Source organism: Neovison vison, chromosome 7 (assembly GCF_020171115.1).
Source record: "Neovison vison isolate M4711 chromosome 7, ASM_NN_V1, whole genome shotgun sequence".
NCBI lineage: Eukaryota > Metazoa > Chordata > Mammalia > Carnivora > Mustelidae > Neogale > Neogale vison.
In genome coordinates this window covers 148,088,059-148,105,827 of record NC_058097.1, presented here as the reverse complement: position 1 = coordinate 148,105,827, position 17,769 = coordinate 148,088,059, and the positions used below count along the sequence as shown (strand labels likewise).

The window sequence follows — 17,769 nt, the reverse complement described above, 5'->3', positions numbered from 1 at the left end:
TGAAGGTTCATGCCAGTTCCATGATTCAAGACCTCCAATTCCATCATTTGCTATTCATTCCTTTGGCTGAAGCATAACTTTCTCTAGGATTATCTTTTAAAATACTGATCTCTCCTGGAAATGGGAGCCCTTTAAACTCCCAAATTGAAAGTCAAGGAAACTTAGTTTAATATATGGCTCTAAAGGCAGGAAATCACAGGGACTGAGAATGTGCACTGAGAGCCAGTCTGCCTGGGTTTGAGACCCAGTTCTACCACCTACTAATTGGTATAATACAACCAGACCTCAGCCTCCTTATCTATAAAGTGGGGATAATAATAGCACCTCATGAGGCGCCGGGGTGGCTCAGTGGGTTAAAGCCTCTGTTTCGGCTCAGGTCATGATCCCAGGGTCCTGGGATCGAGCCCCACATCGGGCTCTCTGCTCAGCAGGGAGCCTGCTTCCCCCTCTCCCTCTGCCTGCCTCTCTGCCTACTTGTGATCTCTGTCTGTCAAATAAATAAATAAAATCTTTTTAAAAAAATAATAGCACCTCATGGGTTGTCGTGGGGATGAAACGAGCCAATATGTGTCAGGGGCTTAAGCACAGGAAGAAATGGTCTACCAGACAGTTCTACTGAGGGCTTCTGATTATTATTACTCTGGTTTTTTTTTGTAAACTGCACGGCGCTGTCTCCGTTAGCAGCCAGCATGCTGCCCTCTGTAGCTTGTCTCTAACCTCCCCCTCCCCCCCGCCACCAACACTTCCCTTCGCTTTTCTTTACCTGGAAGAAGGTATCAGTGGCTGTGACTGGGGCTCCTTAGGATGTCCTGTCCACAGAGGTGGTGATGTCACTTCCCTGGGACAGCTGAGGGGACAAGGGGACAAACCCAGTCATATCACTCATCAGTCCACCCTGCCTTCTCTTCTTCCACCTGACCCTTTGCAAGTCCCCACACGCGCCCACCCTGTGCTGAGTGTGGGCCCCAGGGATGGGCCACACCTTGTCGCTGCCCAGGGAAGCTGCCAAGCTGACAGGGGGATGTAGCTGTGAGCAACCAGACCCCGCACAAGCAATCCTACCTCCATGTATGCTGCCCACAAACCAGCCCTAACCCTAAACTCAGGGCAACAAGTACCCCGAGCCACTCCCACCCTCTCTGGAACCCACAGAAACGCAATTCAAGTCCCAGCTGTCTTGGAGAGAGACTGGGGCTACTTGTGGCTCCTGGGGTGAGGGGGCTGAGGTCCTTTCATGCAGCCCAGAGACCTGCTTCTCTGGAGGTAGCCACCGAACCAGCTGCTCTTCTAACCCAGCTACCGAGGGAGGGCCGGGGGGCTGGAGGCAGGATCCGGGGCACCGCAATTATGTGGCTAACTTCTGACTCATGCTCTGCCTCCCCCATCCCCAGCTCCTACAGCTAGCGGGGCAGCCCTCCTGTCTAGGACTGGGAGGAGAGACGGTACCCATAGGCCGTGGCAAGAAAAGGAGAGAGGAGGCAGCCCTGGGACAGTGCTGCAGGCTTGCGAGGATGCGGCCACATTGCCCACAAGGGCTGGCATGACTGGGAGCCTCCCTGGGCCTCTCAGAGAGTCAGAGGCAAAGCTAGGCCTGGGACCTTGGCCTCCTGCTGCTGTGCAGACCCACAACACGGGTGGCTCAGGCCCACTCCCACTGCCCAAGCCCATACTAACATGAGAACTCTCTGATGCCATCGGGCCCTGAAGTCACTCGCTGGCAAGAAACACACGGCCAAGGCTCAGCCTCAGATTGGAGCAGGATGGAGCTTAGAAGTGACATCGAGCTCCTGAGACACAGACCCCCAGGGCACCCGAACCCTGCCTCCCTCTACCTGCAGTCCCCAGCTTTCTCCTAGTGCTACCGTCTACAAAGCTTTCTTATTTCTTGTGTCTCCCATTAGGACCATAAGTGACAGATGGACTATAAATAGAGCAGGGCTTCTCAAACTTCAGCGTGCAAACAAATCACCTGGAGACCTTGTTAAAACACAGTCTGACACAGTGTTTTCTAGGAGGTCTAGACCGGGACCTGAGATTCTCCATTTTTTTTTTAAGATTTTATTTATTTATTTGATATATAGAGAGAGACAGCAAGAGAGGGAACATAAGCCTGAGGAGTGGGAGAGGGAGAAGCAGGCTTCCTGCTGAGCAGGGAGCCTGATGCAGGGCTTGATCCCAGGACTCTGGGATCATGACCAAAGCTAAAGGCAGATGCTTAACAACTGAGTCACCCAGGCACCCCAAAAACACAGTTGTTAATGCATGCACACTGGGGTCAAACTGTTCAAGTTAGGATCTTGACTCTTACTGTGTCACCTTGGGCAAGTTACCTAACCTCTCTATTCCTCCATCTCCTTATTATAAAATAGCAACAATGACAACAGTATTAAACCTGACTCATAGGGTTGATGTGAAGATTACATTATGTAAAATGCTTAAAGTAATTCTTCTTTCAAATTTAAAAATGGAGACTCTGAGAGACGGACACAGCCAGCAAGGTGGCAGAGCCAAAATTCAACCCCAAATCTCTTCACACACATCCTGAGACACCAAGCCATCACAGAACGCCACAGCCAACAATTCTTCCTCCACACATGGAGACTGAGGCCTAGAGAAGGGTGGGGGGCAAATTCATGAGAAAGTTGGTGTCACAAATCCAGGTAGATGACTCCCAGGCTCCTGCTCTTTCCACCTCACCATCCTTCTGCACTGAAGAGAAAGTGACACAGATTCTCTCTGAGGGGTCCCAGCCTCTGCTGTCAGCCTGCACATGGCCGGTAGCTAGCCTGGAAGCCAGATGTGGGAATGACGCGATGTGAGGTTGCCCGCCTGCCCACCATGGCCCGGGTTTCCCTGTACTCTCAGAGCCCTGCCCAGCAGGCTGGGTGAGAACAGTCCGGCGGCCTCCTTCCATCTCCATCTCCTCCTACCTCCAGTCTCTGGTACTGTGTGGTCTCGGGGTCCCCCAGCTGGGGTGGCAGGCAGAAAGAAGGGGACATGTCTTGAGCCTGGCTCCACCCCCACCTTGGTTTGGGGCCAGTGGGAGCCTGTGAGTCACTTCAAGGAAGTGCTTGGCCCCAAACAGGAAGTGGCTCTTCTAGCTGAAAACCCCTTCAGGATCCCCCAGGGCCCTGAGCAGCAGGTGGCTAAGGGAGCAGAGCCTGAAGAAGCTGCCTGGGATACAGTAACACCTATTTGGATTTTACCTGAAACTCAAACATGGCATCCATCCCTGGACTGTGAAATGTGGCCAGGAGCTTTTTCGCTATGTGATCTTAGGTACATCAGTACCCTTCTCTGAGCCTTTATTCCTTCATCTGCAGGATGTGGGGCAGCATTACAAGACTGCCTAAAGGGACGCCTGGGTGGCTCAGTTGGTTTAACGTCTGCCTTCAGGTCAGGTCATGATCCCAGGGCCCTAGGGTTGAGTCCCACGTCGGACTCCTTGTAGGAAGCCTGCTTATACATGCGTGCGTTCTCCCTCTCTCTGACAAATAAATAAAATCTTTAAAAGAAAACAAAAAACAAGACTGCCTATGGCCTGGCATTCCACGATGAAATGAAGGGCTGGAGGAAGCGAATATGGGTTTTAAATAAATGAGAAAATGCATATATGAATGGAAGGCATTGAGTAATGTGGACACATAGATTGAAACACCCGCCAAAGGACAAGCTCCATCATTTATCTGCTCTGAGTTGTACGATAGAGATCTCACCGATGAGATCTCCTCCCACCCCCTGAATCACCCTGAGGCACGGGGAAGAAAGGCCACTGCCCAGAGCCCACATATCACAGAAACACACTCAGAGATGAACACGGTAGAGAACATACAGGAGCCACGGGATATCCGTGGGACACACAGGTGTAATCTGCTCCCCTCACGCCACTCAGGCCCCCCTAAACCCCTTCTCCATTCCTTGGGCATGAAGAATAAAAGGTGATTCTGTTCAGATGAAGAACTATGGGTCACTTTGTTACTGATGGGGGAGAGGGACACTAGGTGGTGGTGGCCCAGGTTGGGGGGAATGGGAGGGGACCAAGAGGCAGGAAGGTTTAGGGGGGGAAATTCAACTTGTCTAATCCTTTCTCTCAGACTGCAATGAGCAATGGCTTCTTGCATAATAGAGTATCTGTTTCCCAGGAATGCCGAGCAACTGTATTATTTATTTATTTTTGGCTTTTCTCCCTGTTCCACTTTGTGGTTCTAAGAGGGTGGTGCCCACAATAAATGCACAAAGTGGCTGAAGAATGCTACGGTATCTTAGAATTCACATCACTCTGATTAACGTGACATGAAATGGGACACGAATTCTTTACATTGACAATGAAAGGCTGGGACTGAATGGTTTCAATTCTATAAATGTTCAAAAAGTTGAATATTTCATCTCTATTCAAATGATTTTATTTTAAAATCTGATATTCATTGATTATAATATGTATAGTTTTGATTTCCATACATAATTTCGAGGCATAAAAATTATTTTTGAAGAAACAGGTTCTCCTTTCTTTGCATTTAATTTACATTTTTGATGGAAATATACTCAAATTCCATGCACCTTAAATATAACTGCATTTTGTTTTGATCCTTCAGACTGTTTCTATCAGTACCTAATTTTCAAATGATGTGCAAATCCTGATTATAACACTATAACTGTGGCAATCTCGCTAAAATGAACAAATATATTTTATGAAATGAATAAGGAGTAATGTCTTACCTCTCATCGAAACATCACTGGCTTACCAACGAAACACCCAGATGTGTACTTGTAATTATGTTCAGTCTTCTTTGCTATTTTGTCAATTTCAGTTGTATAAAATCCTTACATTACATGTATATTTCAATTTCTATCAAGAAGATATAATTGTCAAGGTGAGAAAATCAAATTAATTGTCTGGGCTTATTTTATAACCTTCAAATACCCAACAGAGATCTACGGGCCTCTATTTGTATTTCTGCCCTGGGCCCTGCACACTTCGTAGAGGGCCTGCCCGTCTACCCTCTGCTCCTCGGGGTGGTGGCAGGGAGGGTGGGGTGGCGAGGCGGCAGGGAGGAGCCTGGGCCTCAGGATAGGTCTTGCAGTACCCTAGTCGTTAAGCCTGGTGAGAATAAGACCCTGCACATCTGAGCAGAGTATGAGCACCACAGACGCCTGTCAGATGTGCTAGTGATTAACAGCGGTGACAGAGCACTCAGCTACCCAGCTCAGTCCATCCCGATCGTGGTGAACTTAGTTCAGGTTCCAAGTTAGACAGGGCTGGAGGCTGGAGCCAGGTCTCCCAGCTGGGGAGCTCTGTGGGATTCTGCTTCTGGAAGCAGAGAGAGAGAGCACATGGGCCTGAGGGAACAGCGGAAGCACAAGGAAGCTCTCAGAAGGCCCCATGTCGTGTGGACCATACTGTCGTGCGGCACCTCTCCCACACCCCCCTTTCTAACAGGCGAGAAGAGCTGTCCCTTATTGGAACTTCCTGTGGGCCAGACTCCAGGTGATCAGCTCCATATACGCTCTATTGGAATATAATCCACAGACGAATTCTCAGGAGAGGCCTCTGTCATGCTTCACACACGCTCCCTGGATCCCTTTACCATTTAGGGGCACACCGGCTTGCACGATCCCTCCTAGCCGCCAACATGTATGGAAGTGTGGGGGCAGATCACCCAGAGCCTGCCAGAATCCCTTCACTTGCAGTCATGGTCATTCCCTGGGGCCCCCTTTACCACGACCACCTGGGTAAAGGTCTGAGTTCTCCAGCATCCTTGCTCTGGCAGTCAGCTCTGGTCCCCTGTCCCCAGAGCTCCCACGCAGACTAAGCCAAGCACCCTTCCACTCTTGCTTTTCCTCCTCTTTCTGGTTCTACTTTCTCTATGCCCTTAGCAGCTTCTTTTCTGGGAAAACTTCTTAATACATCACTCTCACCTGAATCCTTGCCTCACGGTCTGGTTCTAGATCACCCAACCCAAGACAGCTAGGTGATCGGTACTGTTAATTTTCCCATTTCAGAGACAGGGAAACTGAGGCTCAGACTTTGAGTTGTTAAAGCTTCCCCATATGGCAAGCAGCAAAATGGACTTGAGGTGGGCAAAGCCTGAGCCCTGACCCCTCTACCAGCCAGCATGGTCTGATCTGCTTACAGCCCTGAACGCTGTCCCCTCCTGGCCATCTGAGCTTTCATTTTTTTTTATTAGAAGGAAAGCAGAAGGATCTGTAGATGATCCAAGGAGAATGACTAAGTCCTCAGATTCTTCTGGTTGGCTCAGATCCTGTTTTGGTCAATCCTTGTGAATCAGGGCGGGTCTGACATTCTGGGAATGCAGGGAGACTTCAAACCAACTTTATGAAAACAAGTTGTAAAAACACTGGCCGCCACTCAAAGAGGCCGGCTGATCAGCTTGGCTCCACGGAGCAGGGTTGAACAAGTTCACCAGAAGGGAACGCGCAGCAGGACAGACTTCGGCTAGACCCAGAGAAAGAACGTCCTGGTCACTGGGAAGAAAGGGAGTGCTCACTGGAAAGGGGTGGAGGGGGACAAACTGGGTGAGACTCATCTGTTGATTGCCCCTGGAAAGAGCCAGCCCCGAGGTGGTGTACAGGGAGGACGAGGAGGGGGACTCGGGCTGTGAACACCTGCTCCAGTTCCCTGCAGGCCAACCCTGCCCCGGCTTCCCCAGGGAGCTGGGTGTGTCCTCCTTGGAAGCCCGAGGATCCCTGCCCTGACCTTCCCAGGCTTTTCTTGTTTGCAGCAGCTCCAAAGTCACCCTAGAGTCCTGGGACAGAAAAACATGGTAGCGCAACTTTGCTCAGCCCTGAGCATCATTGCTGACTTGGAACCTGCTTTATGAGGATGCTCAGTTTGCGGGGTTCCTGCCTCCTAGGACGCCAAAAGTCTCCACAGGAAAGGGTTCCCCGATCCTCCCACCCCCAAGATGGATGGAGGTCCTGGAGCCTGGCAGAGCTCAGGGCAGGACTGAGGGCTGCCACCTCCTTCTCCCCCGCTCCATATAACCATCCTTCCAGGAAAATCTCCTGACCCCTGCAGAGGACTAAAGAAGGTGCTCCTAGCCCGTCTCACCCACTCCTCCCTCCAACCTCCGCTGGGCTGGCTCCTTCCAGGTGGCAATGAACAGGTGTGAGTCTCACCCAGTTGGTTCCCCTCCACCCCCTTCTAGCCTGCACTCTCCTTCCTTCCTTCCCTCTCATCCAAACCTCTGAAAAAGATGTCTACACTCATGTCCCCTCTCCCTCCCTCCCACCTGCTGCCAAACCCACAGCTCTCTGTTCCTGCCAGGTTCAACTGTGACCTCCATGTGAGTGAGGCCACTGGGCAGCTCTCAGTTCTCCCTGATACGGTGGGCTTCACCCTCCTTCTGGAAACATCCTTCATTCCTGGCATACAGGACATCACTTGCTCTGGCTTCCCTCCTTGTCTCCAGGCCCCTCCCTCTCCCCAGGCCTCATGCAACATTTCTTCCCAAGCCCTTTGTCCTCCTTTGCCCTTCACCTTCTCCTTGTCCAAGATCATCCAGCAGTGCCATCTCTGGACCAAGCTCAAAGCCCGAGTATTCAGTGACCCCTGGTCATCCTGGCTTGGGAACCTCATACCTGTGGTGACCCAACAGGAATTCATCACATTCCCCTAAGTGCCCTCCACCCCTGTCCCTATCTCAAGAAACCTCCATTCTTCAGTCTTCCAGACCTGGCAGATGAGAATCACCCTTCCCACCCACCTTCCTCAAGCCCCTAGGCCTACCTGAGACCTGTTCCCCAACCTTTTCCCCTCAGCTCCCACCAAAAAGCCCTCAAGTATCAGTTCAAACCCCTCCTGCAGGAAGCCTTCCTTGACTCTCCTGGTAGATTGGGCATGCCTCTTCCTGTTTTCATGAACCCTGCACAGCCTGCTTCAGGAGCCACGCTGTGTCCGGCTGCGTCCTGACGCCCCCGTATGGCTCTGGAAGGGCTGAGGCAGTGCCTGATCTGACTGTGGGTCCTAGCATCCCGCCCAAGTTCTACACACAAGAGCCCCTGGGAGAGAGTCCCCAGACCTGGGGAACTCATCTTTCTGCTGAATTTGCCCCATCGGTGAGCTCTGGATCACCCCTCTACCCGCACACCTACCAGGGTAAAGGTTGTCTCTGCTCCGCCCCTCCCCTCCCCCTGGGGCTTAAAACCAGGAGCTCTAACAGCCCCTTGTAGACACAGTCTAACCTGTCTGCCGTGTTAAGGCGAGACCCCCCGGGGCCTGCAGGAAAGCAAGGGGCCCCTCTCATTCTCCACCCCTGTCCCTATCTCTATCCCTATGTGTGCGAGCAAGCACATGCACAAACACACAAAGGAAGGCACACACAAATACAGAGCGCATGTTCACAGGCAGCCCGGGCAAATACACATGGACGCACACACACAAACACAGGCTCGTGGAGGTGTAGACAGGCCCACAGATGCAGCATCCTGGAAGCAGCATGGACTTGGGCTTCTGCTTCCCCCATGGGCACCATGGGTGCCAAGAGTCAAGGTTGGCTTGGCTGGGGCTCAGGGCTGGCTCTCACCTCTGCACACCAGGGGCCTGGGGCAGAGGGCGGCAGCAATAGCTCACAGTTTTGCAGCTTCTGCCCTTCTTTCCCCCTCAGTTTCCATAACCTCTTTCTCTAGGAAGCCCGCCCTTTCAGTGCTAGGTGGGGAGTTGGCCCCCAGAGGAGATCCTGCTCAGATCCCACCCTGATCTTTCCCTTGGGCCCCCTCTCCCAGGTAAGGGAAGGTCTGGCCCAGCTTGGTCACAGCTCAGAGGTTTTAGGATCAAGACTAAGTCCCCTTCCCCAGCCCTGGTCCTGCCTTGCCTCCCCATGGCGGCCCACATGCCCCACCGAGTAATCCTTGACTATTCCCTTCCCCAGAGTCAGCACCAACATCAGAGGCAGAAGCCAGCCTTGGCAAGTCCATCTGCTCGTCAGGACAGAAGGGTCTGGGGGGCTGCTGGGGGGCTGCTCCTTTACAGGTGAGAGACAGGTGAATTTCCCAGGGCCACATGACTGCTAAGCCCTTCTTCTCTTTCACTGAAATCCTGTGCCCAGCCACGGCCATGGAGAATGGATGGGAGGAGGCTGCAGGAGCAGAGCAGAGGCTGGAGGGGCTCGCAGGGAGGAACCCAGGCCTACAGAGCTCTTATTCCTGCTGAACAGAATCAGAGGCACCCTGAGTGCGGCAGCCACATGGAGCATCTGGGGCTGGCTCCTTCACTAACTTGCTGTGGGATGTGGAGCAAGTCCCCAGGCCTCAGTTTCCCCATCCGTGATGTGAGTGGGAGGAGGACACCACAACCTTCAGGATCTGTTCCACTCAGACCCTGCAAGTCTGCAGAGTAGGAAGAGGTGCTGAAAGGAGAGGCCAGGAGAGGTGCAGGGCTGAGGCCACTGGGTGTTCTCTGGCCCTGCCGGCTTCCTCAGGGTTAGCTTCTAGGTTCCCCCCAGACCCCTCTGCCAAGGCAGGCACCCTCCCACCCTTTCATCTCACCTTGCAGCAGAGGAAAATTGCAAAGTATCCAATATACCAGAAGGGGAGAAAAAGGCAAGTGAGGGTGGGTATGTATATCACATGCAAAATGGATGCAAATGCCCTGGGCAAACACCTGGGCATGTGCCCCAATATCCCTGTCCTCTCCCTGTACCCCCTAAGCCCAGCACCTTCCCAAATCCTGCTGACTACACCTCAGAAGTGGCTCCCTCATTAGCCAGGCCCCTTCTCCAGCCTTTCATATCTCTGCCTGAGAAACAGCCAAGAAGCCCTACATGCAAAGCTTTTCTCACCTTCCCAGCCCCCCACCTCATCTCAGGGGAGCCCCAGCCACCTGGAGCTAAGTCCCTGCCCCAGGAACACCACACTCCACACCGTTACACGGTTATCTCCCTCTGTGCATCAAACTTCTGTAGATCCCTCAATACCCAAGTGGGAAATGCTGCAGTTCAGTGAACTGGCTTCTGTATTGGGCATCAGGTCTTAAAGTCAGCACTCCATGAGTAAATTGCATATGGTTAAAATCACCCTTGATTATATATAGCTATCACTTATTTATAATGCCTAGTCACTGTTCTAGATGGCTCCTATGTTTTAACTCACCTAATTCTCACAACCGTGGCAGACTGTATTTTCAGAGACATCTGCAGCAGTATCTGTCATCCCACATGCTCTTTCTACAATGTTCCCAGGGAAAGGTAGGGTCTATGCTACCCCCACTTCAATCTGGGCGGAAAGTTTGGACTAATGGCTGAAGATACACCATGAGGCTCCCCAGGCCAGCTCATCGAATGTGATGCAGCTTCTGCCACCCTCACCGGGATACTCCTGCTGGAGCGCTGGGCCGCTGTGGGGACTACCTGACAGCTCCGAGGCTGCTATTTCATGGGGAAGCCCACATGAGCCCACAGCTAGGAACAGAGCCCTGCGACGAGAGGCCCAGCCAACCACCAGCTGCCCCAGCTCCTCGCTGCCCTAGTTGTCATCTGACTATATTGGTGCCAGAAACCCTCAGCTGAGCCCACCTTAAGATTCCTGACCTATACATGCAGAGATAACAAAATGGTTGTTCTTTTATAAAGTCACAAAACTTTGAGGTGGTTTTGATTTGTAATAATAGTAACCGGAACATCAGTATCCCTGCTTTAGGGAATTAGAATTTGAGGCACAGAGAGGCTAAGCAGTTTGGCAAAGATCACAGAGCTGGTAATGGTCAGGTCCAGATTTGAACCCAGGCAGTTCAGCCCCAGAAAGCACGATATTCACTGCTATGCCATACTAATTGCCTTCAAGGTCTGCTTGGGACCCAGCCCCCAGGCAGGCCTCAGGGAGATGCTGCTGAATAAATGACCGAGTGAAGGAGTAAGCAAATGAACAGGTGAGTGAAAGCAGAGCGTGAGCTCCCAGGTGCAAGGCAGGACCTCAGGCAAGCCTGAGCCATGAGCAGGAGTCAGACACAAGCCCCTCATCGCTGGGGCAGCACTGCCGTCTGCAGCCCTGGGAGAAGGTGGCCATCAGAGGAGCCTGGCAGATGCCACCTGCCTCAGGCCCCACACAGAGGAGCCTGAGATGCTCATCTCCCTGCTCCCGGTCTTCCCCAGCCCTGCATGCTGCAGGATTATACACAGGCCCCTGGAGAGTCAGGCCTACCTGAGGACAAGGCTCCTGGAGCCTGGCTACCGCAGCAAGAAGTTCCCTGAGCGGGAAGGGTGGAGACAGTGTAATCCTGGCATGGCCACTGACCCACTGCGTGAACTTGGGTGAGTCTCTGTCCCTCTCTGGGCCCGGGAGCTCTCCAGCTGCTCATTCACCAAATGCTGAGCTGGCCTCATGGAAGAGGGTTAAGGTGAGTTTGGGTATGTGGGTCCCCAAAATCCCAAAAGGGATCCATCCAGAGATGGAAAGTGCATAATGAGGATGAATACCACCCCAACTGGGAACCTGCTTTGCTGGGCATTTTTACATGCACGAATTCTAATCCTTGCAACCCCACCAAGCTCAGCAGTGAGTGACAAAGGACTGAGACTCACAGCTCAAACGATGCCAGAAGCCAGGGTTCGAACCAGGCCCATTCACCTTCAAAACTCCCACTCTTCACCACAATCCAAGTGTCCAGGAACAGACAAACGGATAAACATGTGGTACGCACCTATGGCAAAATATTATTCAGCCATGAAAAAGGAAGGAAATCTTGTCACACACAACAACATGGACAGATCATGAGGACATTATACCAAGTGAAATAAGCCAGTCACAAAAAGACGAATACAGTAGGATTCCACAGATATGAAGCACCTAGAATAGTCAGATTCATAATGGAATGGAGGTTGCCAGGGGATGGAAGGTGGGGGAAATGGGTGTTGTAGTTTAGTGGGTTGTTTTTTTTTTTTAAAGGATTTTATTCTATTTATTTGAGAGAGAGAGAGAGAGAGAGCATGAGCAGGGCGAGGGGCAGAAGGAGAGGGAGAAGCAGACTCCCCACTAAGCAGGGAACACAATGCGGGACTGGATCCCAGGACCCTGGGATCATGACCTGAGCCGAAGGCAGATGCTTAATGACTGAGCCAGCCGGGTGCCCTGGGTATTTCAGTTTTGTCAGCCGAAAACTTCTGGAGATGTGTTGTGCAATAATGTGAATGAAGTTAACACTACTGAATGATACACTTAAAAATGATTAAGTTGGGGGACACCTGGGTGGCTCAGTCAGTTAAGCATCTGCCATCTGCTCGGGTCATGATCCCAGGGTCCTGGGATCAAGTACCACATTGGGCTCCTTCTCAGCAGGGAATCTGCTTCTCCCTCTGCCTGCCATTCCCCTGCTTGTGCTTGCTCTCTCTCTCTCTGAAAAATAAATAAAATCAGTAGAAAAATTATAAAGATGGTAAATTTTAAGTTATATGTTTTTTACCACAGCTTAAGAAAATTCCCACTCTCAGGGTAGAGAGGGAGGTTATAAGGACAGTTAGGGAAGGGAGTCCAGGCAGGCTTCACAGAAGAGGGGGCTTTGAGTTAGACAAGGTTTGGGCAAACACAGATGGGACTGGGGGATTATAGGCTTGCAGCATTGGCCCCTGCCTTCCTCCCTCCTTCCCTCCCTCCTAGGATCAGGCTAACTCTATTCCCCGTTCCACTCTAGCCCTTCAGCCCAAGGGAAGCAACACTGGAAGAAAGAAGGGATTTCTTAAACATCTACTATGTGTTCCCACCACATTTACTTCATGACCTCAGCCTAGCCTCTATTCTCCTGGGACTCAGGCTTCCCACCTGTATAACCAGAGCATGACCTAAGACTCCTTCCAATTTTCACACTGGGAGTAATCTCTAAGGGGTAAGGGAGCTGGGAGGTGCCAGGGCCCTGCAGAGAAGGGGGGACCTGGACACTCACTTTTCAAAACACCAGGAATATGGAGCTATAGCCTCATGACCCTGCCCCAAGCAGCTTCAGTCCACTTCCCAGAAGGGGAGCCTGAGATGCACAGGATTTGGTTTCATTCCAACTCAACAAACAGGTGCCTGCATCTATTCTGTTGTCCTCCCCATCCAGTTCTGGAGTAACGTAAAGTAAAGCACAAGTCATTGCTCCGAGATGAAGTCCTCCCTGCCCAGGGCTCTTTCCAGGAACCAGGACTCTCACCTTTTCCCCAACTCATGAGGAAGGACACATCTTGGTTCTGATCTCAGCTCTGCCAAGTAGTAACTGGGTCTTGGTGTCCTCGTGCACATGGTGAGCATGAGGACACCTTCCCACAGTGCCCCTGTGAGGGTTAGATGAGCCAAGGGCCCCAGTGTGGAGCCCAGGTTCTGGCATACAGTAGGCCCTCAATAAATGACCGCCGTCATCAGCTCTCCTTGAAGACAAAGCTATTTTCATCGATCCGTTTGTTCCTCTCGGAGGCCAGCTTGTTTGTTTGAACACATTTCAGAGAGATTTTCCCCCAGGAACCCTGGGTAATGCTCCCCAGCCAGCCCCAGGGACGAGAAGGGAGGAGCAGTGAGCCTTACTTATGGAAAAAAATAAAATCATCCTCACGTGGAAACATGAGAGAAGTCCTGAGGAAGCCTGTGGTAGCCCAAGCACCCTTCACCCACCCTCTCCCTCCTCCACCCGGGAGGACCCACAATGGCCCCAGATCCTGCTTAATAAAGCCCTGTGGGCCAGGCTAGGAGGACTGAGATGATCCGGCTGCTGCTTAATTCACACAAAGCCTTCTATTCTTAGCTGAGCAGGGGCCTAGTGCCTTGCCAGCTGCCAGCTGTGCGGCTAGCCCTGGGATGCTGGCCTGGGGGTCAGCCATGACCATGAGGTGGCCAGCAGTCCCTGACCCGGCCAGAGCCCGAGACCAAGGGAGGGCTGCAGAGCATAGCCATGACACCAGGAAGGAAGCAGAGGCTGGGTTCTCTGCCCCAAGCCGCTGGCCAGCACCTGGGGCCACCTTCCTGCAGAAAGCCCCCAAGCACCCACTATGTGTCCATTGTGCTTTTTTTTCTCAGTAGAGTTTTACTGATCATTTCTCACCTGAATCTCACCACTCAAGAGAGTTAGGTGCCCATTCCCCTCCTTCCATGGGGACGGGGAGACTAGGGACTCACCCTGGGCCACTGGCAACATGCCGAGTCATGCCTCACACCCTGGGCGACCCGGCCGTAGAGGCTGGCCTGGTCCCAGAAGGAAGTTCCCCAACACCTGGAGACTTAGAAGCGCCTCTGCTGGGGTCATAGGTTTGAGAACACATCTAAAGCTGTGCTGACCTTTCCAAGGATATTTAACGGAATGTTCTCTCTCCAGCTTAAACACCACATCGACTATCTAAAAATCCGATTTCTTTGCTCTGGGCCATAATTAGATCCTCCCTGTGAATTGGTGGCCTACTATGTGCCCAGTACCTTACTGAATGTCCCACCAGCTGGGGGCTTTCATCTGACCTTACAGTAGCCTTGTGAGGCTGGCCTTGTCATCAGCATTTTCCAGCTGAGCCTGTGTCACATATCCAAGGTTGAAGAGGCACTGGATAGAGCTGGACAGGAACTGGGGTGTGTCAGACCTTTTTAGGATGAGGGACAATTGATGCTTATGTTTCCTGGCTCTTCTTTCAATAAACTGCTTAAAATGACGTTCCTGTTCCATTATATCCTTCGGCCTGCCTGTTCCTGCTCCCCTGCCCCCACGCCAACCTAAGAGGAGGGAGCGTCTGTGACACCCCTCGTTGCTGGCTGAGTCCAGCTGTCTCCAAAGACCCCAGCCCTACTTGAGCCAGGACACCATCTAGGAGCCTCTCAGGAACCAGGGCATTGAGAAGGCCCCTCAAAATGCTGAGGGAAGGGAAGCTGGGCACAGCCCACTCCTCTCCCCCTGTGCTTCCTCACAGGCAGAGTGGCTTTGACCGAGCACCCTGCGACAAGCTGCAGGCTGCCCCCAGAGTGGGCACCTGGCCCCCAGAAATAAAGTAGCATCCACACCAGAGATCAGAGCCACCTTGACTGACATCTCCTGGTACCCTCTGGGAAGTGGAAGGGGGGGGTAACTGTGTCGTTCTGCCCATGGACCCCAACCACTCCCCTCCCCCTCACCTACCCAGGGACACAGGCCAGAGTCTCCTGTAGGACCTGTGGGACCCAGCCTCCTGAATAGGAGAGGTGAGCTGAGGAGAAGGACTTCCTTATGTGTGCTCCCCATCCTTCCCCGGGGCTCAGGACCCAACACACTGCAGACCTCTGGGAGACAGCCAGACAGGGGGCTGTATCTGGTCCAGGGCCCAGCACACAGGAAGGGCAGGGCTGTCTCTCCTGTTGGAATGCACGCCAGCAAGGGAGTGCAAACACAGCCCAGGCCTGCATGTGCTGCTTGTACATAATTCATGGGCTCCTATCGCTTTGGCCTGGATAAAATGTACTCAGCAGGAGAAACCGCTTGGTAAATAGTAAGCAGGTACGGGTGGGGTGGGGAGGCTTCCGGAAAGAAGTGAGTGGGCCAGAGGCCCTGGGGGATCATGGAAATAGGACAAATACATGTTATTGACAAAATGGTTTATACTTGTGTGGGGTAAGTGAGTTTACTATGCATTTCCATAAATTTTATCTCATGGAATCTTCAGAAAAGGCCAGAATGGGAATTACGACTTTCCCATTTTACAGATGAGGAAACAGGCTCAGAGGTTAGATAACTTGGCCATTTTTCCAAAGAGGGAAGGAGGAGAATTTCCTACTCTGCACCAAACTGCTTCATGCGCACAACCCTCAACCCCGGGCTGGCTCAACTCCCCCTCCCCCGGGAGCACAGTCTGGGGACTGAGAAGATCTAGTAGGGAGAGCACGAAGGCACTGTCCTGAGCCCACTGCCCAACTGCTGAAGGGGGAGAGAGGAGCGAATTCCACCAGCAGAGCCAGCCTGACCCCAGCCCCAGCAAATGGGCTGCCCCAGACCCAGGGAGCCTCTGGCCTGTGCCCAACTGGGGCAGCCCAGTGGACCTCAGGGGGCAGGGAGAAACGCTCTCGCCTTGCCCTGCACACACATCAAGAATTCCTGAAAGTCCTTCAGAGCTGGAGGGGAAGTGCTAGGTGACTTTGCCTGACATGAGCATGAGTGACTCAAGGTCCAGAGAGGAGGACTTGTTCAAAGTTCCACAGCGGAAGGGTCCAGTCAGTCTGCAAACGGGGCACCGCCAGGTGCAAGGGACACTGGGATGAACATGACATGGTCTGGCCCTTCCAGATGCTTCCCCTCAGCTGGTGTTCAGACCCTCCTGATCTGCCCCAGGCAGCTTCTTCACCCCCATCTCCAGCAAACCCCCTTTCCTCCCTCTTCCCCCATCACCCTCGCTCCTTCCAGCTTCCTGAAGACGTACGTGACCCACTTGTTGCCACCTTTCTACCTTTGCTCAGGCTCTTGTCTTCCAAGAATGCTCTTCCCAGCTGGCTAGAGCCTGCCACCCTGACAACTCCCAGGATAACCTCTGTGCTTCTTTGTGGGGATACCCCCCCACAGCACCCCCCCTTGCCCCTCCCCAGCTCAATCCCAGGGGAAGTACTCCTCCCTCTTTCCTTCCCCCTTCTGGACCTCCCACACTCCTGCCCTCCCTGATGACCTCTGCGCCCTCTGCCCAGGGTAACTGCTCTTGGAAGCGGCTCCCTCACGCCCTTCAGAACCCAGGACTAAAGCCCAGATGAAGAAAGCGTCAACCCACACTCACCACAAAGACCCCTGAAAAACGAGAAGAATTACTTATTCCTTTTAGGGCTTGAATTTGGCTTTCTTTAAAAACCCTTGGCGGGCACAGGGAAATGAAATGGAAGCTTCTTAGTCAGATTCATCTTGGCATTTCCAGATGCTGGCTCTGTGCCTGGCGCGCGGTAGATGTCTCAGATATGTTTTGTGGAGGATGAAAGAATAAGAATGAGAGGGTCTCCACCTTGCACTTCCTCTCGCCCAAACTCTGCCGTTATTACTGATTCCTTCCTGGGGCTAAACCATGCTCCCTGTGATCCTCTGTCAAAATGCAAACAGCCTCGGGCAAGGAAGCTACTCTAGCTGGAGGCCTCGTGTACAAGATGGGAAAGCGAGGGTTTGTAGATCAGCGGTTCCCCAAGTGTCCCCTCTAGGCGGTGAGTCCCAGAGTCTGCTCTGTGACAAAGGAGTTGCAGGCTGGGGAAGGCTGGCTGCCTACTGTACAGCCTGTTGGGATCCCTAATTGACATCAACACATTGAAAGCCCTGAGGAGTCCTATTTCAACTGACATGATCCAGCATTTCCCGAATTTGTGCGCGCATGCGTCCTAGGACCCTGACCATCACAGGGAAGCAGGGCTCCTGAGAGCACAGTTGGGGAAGTGTGGCCTGGAGGATGTGCGCTGATCTACTGCAGAACAAGGTATGGGCACTACAGGGCACTCTTCCTCACACTGGCCTTTTTACAGAGGCATGGGTCTGACCTAAGCCACCACCAACCATCTTTCAGGACAGAAGCAGAAAATGAAAGGGACATCATCTAGCTGACAAACGGAACACAGAGGAAAAGGAACAGGGGACGGGACAAGCTAGAGACCTGAGCTCCCCTTGCAATTCCATGCTCACTGCTGGCCACTGGGCGGGAGACCTCATCTTGCTGAGCTTTGCTTTAATCATGCACAAAACGGGGTGAATGCTATTCTCAGAGCTGTTGCAAAGACTCAGTGTGCTGATGCACACAGAGGCAGGGTATAAACCGGAGGTCCTGTACCAGCATGTGTGAGGTACATCGCTCTCACCCCGCACACACTGCCTGGAGGCTG

At 52.6% G+C, this 17,769-nt stretch overlaps 1 protein-coding gene across 3 annotated transcripts in view; it reads right to left on the bottom strand.

Annotated features, from left to right (window-relative positions):
• GDPD5 (glycerophosphodiester phosphodiesterase domain containing 5) overlaps nt 1–17,769 on the bottom strand; it is an 82,614-nt gene that overhangs the window by 51,701 nt on the left and 13,144 nt on the right. For all 3 annotated transcript variants that reach the window (XM_044258515.1, XM_044258513.1, XM_044258517.1), the window contains exon 2: nt 764–847. The gene's annotated coding sequence lies outside the window, so the exon portion shown is untranslated. The remainder of the gene's footprint in view (nt 1–763; nt 848–17,769) is intronic.